The sequence below is a fragment of the Triticum dicoccoides genome, chromosome 1B (assembly GCF_002162155.2).
Source record: "Triticum dicoccoides isolate Atlit2015 ecotype Zavitan chromosome 1B, WEW_v2.0, whole genome shotgun sequence".
NCBI classification, from domain to species: Eukaryota; Viridiplantae; Streptophyta; class Magnoliopsida; order Poales; family Poaceae; genus Triticum; species Triticum dicoccoides.
The window spans coordinates 581,765,848-581,769,143 of NC_041381.1; positions in this window are offsets into that span (position 1 = coordinate 581,765,848).

Genomic DNA, 3,296 nt, shown 5'->3' on the forward strand with positions numbered 1-3,296 from the left:
CAGATTCTAACATAGTCGTCTTCCCCTTGCATGCCTTATATAGAAGAATGGGGCTTCAATTATAAAACATGCTACAACAGAGATGGAATAGGTACTGAAGAATAGAAAGGCATGACATATTGACATGTATTCCCTCCATCCTGAAATAAATGGATGGGTCTAGGCGTATTTCAGTTCTAGATACATCCAGTTTTTATGGCAATGCAAGAGACCACTAGAGCAGCACTTCAATGTAAAAAAAGAACATGGTATGGTAGACAAATGAAGTACATACTGATGAACAACAATGCATAAGATATTCAGAAGCATGATGTCCAAACTAAGCAGATGGCATTGCGATAGAGTAGAATGACAATACTTGAATTTGAAAACATGTTATCATGACTGAAATAGGTACTGAAAAATAGGAAGGCATGCCATATTTACATGCATGATCAGCAGGCTAAGCACAAGGCATTGCAACAGAGTGGATGCACTCCAGGACATTATATGCATGTTGTACCCATATCAAGGGCTAAGTAAGTGCAAGGACCTTGTGGGGTGAATAGGATTCATCATCTTTCTACAAGTCTTGTGAAGAACTGCCTTTACATGTTCCATCATATTAGGTATCATTGACATCAAGTTTGTTGGCCGTTACATTGCTCCGTGAGGTTCTTGTGCATAAATCAGTGTGTGCAATTATATCTGACATGCATGGACGACAACTAGTAGTTAGATTTATGTAATGAGTTCCTGTAGGAGACGACATAAATAGTAGGACTGAGGTTAACTAGCAGCAACAGGTCTCAAAAACTAAAGGGAGAACATAGATGAAAGCTACAGAATATGTATCGTTTGTACTCGAGATTAACTAGATGGCACACAAAAGTATTAAAGAACAACATAGGTAATACTAGAAGTGGTATAATACTATAATCACCAGCCCGTATGATAGCATTGGCTGATGGATGATAACTATGGAACAGAGTTACCTAAAGAACAAGTCTCTTAGCTGAACTATGGAACAACATTAACTCCTGAACAAGACCCGTAAGAGATCAGCATGAATATATAGTTGATAATCTATTTTCCATGCTTAGATGAATACCAAAGCCATAAATGTTGCACACAAGTAAGATGAGGGTATCATGTGCTGACTTGTCGATGGCCCTGCAGTTGTTGTGGCTGTCCATGCCAGGCACGCACATTTGATTCAGGGAACTGTTGAGTGGGGACTATAGCTCCCTTCTGGTGTATGCTTCCCTTGTTGGAGCAGCTGCGGTGAGTCGAAAGATGGTGAAGATGCAAAAACACACAATGCTAAGAACGACACATCTCTTTGATCTGAAGAAATACCCTAAGAGATCAACAGCAAGGTACGAGAGTGGTCACACGTCTGTTGACTGAAGACTAAATTGGTGTCACATGATTTTATTTTATTTTGGTACTGTCTGATCTACGCCGGATGGCTTGATGGCCGTCTTGTGCCTCCCAGCTGACACTGTTCGGAATCTTCCCCGAAAAGCCAGCGACCAACGGCAGAGCAGCCTGCCTCCACTGTCCGTGGCCCCGACCAAAACCCTGCTCCTCGCCCCACCGCACTACCGTGGTTGCGCGCCACTGGGCCAATCCACAAAGACTCGCCGTCATCCAGATCTGGCGGCGGCAGTACCTTCAACCCACGCAACTCTAAGATAGCCATCTAAGTGTTGTTTCCACGGTGAACTTGCGCCCCCGCACCCTTACGTTAGACACCAGCCGACCAGCAGCCTAGAAGCTCCGCCGCCTCAAGGGGTGCTGCTTCCCATTGGGAATCGATTGGCCCAGAATAAAAATTCAGACAACTGATGCCTAAATAAAGTGATTTGAGATGAGTGTGCGACCTATCTGGTGGCACGATGAAGCAGGCAGCTCCAGCTGCCGAGTCGGTGAGGCCGGCGTGGTTGCGGTGGCGACCGGCAGCAAGGAAGCAGAGATGTCGTGACGGTCGATGGCTACGGGGAAGCAGCGCCGGGGCTCTGAACGGATCCGAAGTTGGAGCCGCTCTGGCACCATGAACAATGGAAGGGGTGAATCGGCTCTGGTACGGTTCACGCGACCGTCTTCGAGGCAGCTCCAGCAGCACGGAGTAAGAGGCACACGACCCAGTGCACGACGGCAAATGGACAACGTCTCCAGCATTAGGGAGGAGGGCGACTGTGAATTTGGTGCAGTGGGGGGCTCCATGGAGGAGGGGCTGAGGTTTCACGGCTCGGGAGAAGGGAGCTTCCGGGGAGAAGGTGATTTGGCGCCCACGAGGTATGAGTGGGGAGGGAATTGGGAGGGGAGTGGAACCATGTCTTACGGACGCATTTGTCTGAAATGTGGGGGAGTTACAGTTCTACCCCTGCCTTTAGGCTTCTCGGCTTGGGTCTATGTACTGAGGGTCGGGGATAGTAGAGTAACTTTTCTTCTCCCCAAATAGTGGGCGCGAGCGATTTCGGGCGAGGAGGGCATGTTTTGCAATATAGTGGGCGCGAGCGATTTCGGGCGAGGAGAGTGTGTTTTGAAATAGTGGGCGCGAGCTCTTTCGGGCGAGGAGAGGGTGTTTTTCCGACCATGGTTTATGAATTATTCGGCACATGTCATTTTGGCCGAGGAGAAGGCGCGCTTGGATGAAGTTATGAACCTACCCTTGATGTACAACGGGCTGGTTGATGTGTGTCCCACATAGGCCGGTAATTTCGCATCTCCCATTTATTTGCTCGGGCGAATTCCACAGAGCAGAGGGTGTTTAATGGTTCATTCAAATTTTGGGAGAACGAGCATCCACATCTACATTACCAAGTCAATTCGAATCAAATTTTGAAATATTAGCTTGCCACTTCTTTTTTAGATGGAGAGATGATGCTCGGGAGTAATGTGTTTTTACATGCTCATTGCTAGCGATTTACTGTATGACAAATAGTTGACCCACTCAAAAACGGGAACCAAAACCAAAATGAAATACCTCGATTCAATGAAATAGCTTGTTCACCAGGTCAAAATAGTGAACCAAATCCAAAATTGAACACCTCAAGCGAGTAGCATGTTGTACCGTATTATAGTACTCCATGAAGACGTTGAAAGTCAAATTAATGAACTTGTTTGCTATACACATATCTTCGTTCATGTGTGGATTGCAGACAACATGTTATCCAATTTAAATATTTGAATGCAAGTTTATATCGAGACATGGTTTATATCAGTCTTTGATGCATAAAACGCGACCTCCCCCTCACCCGGACTCCTGCTCTCTCTCTCTCTCTCTCTCTCTCTCTCTCTCTCTCTCTCGT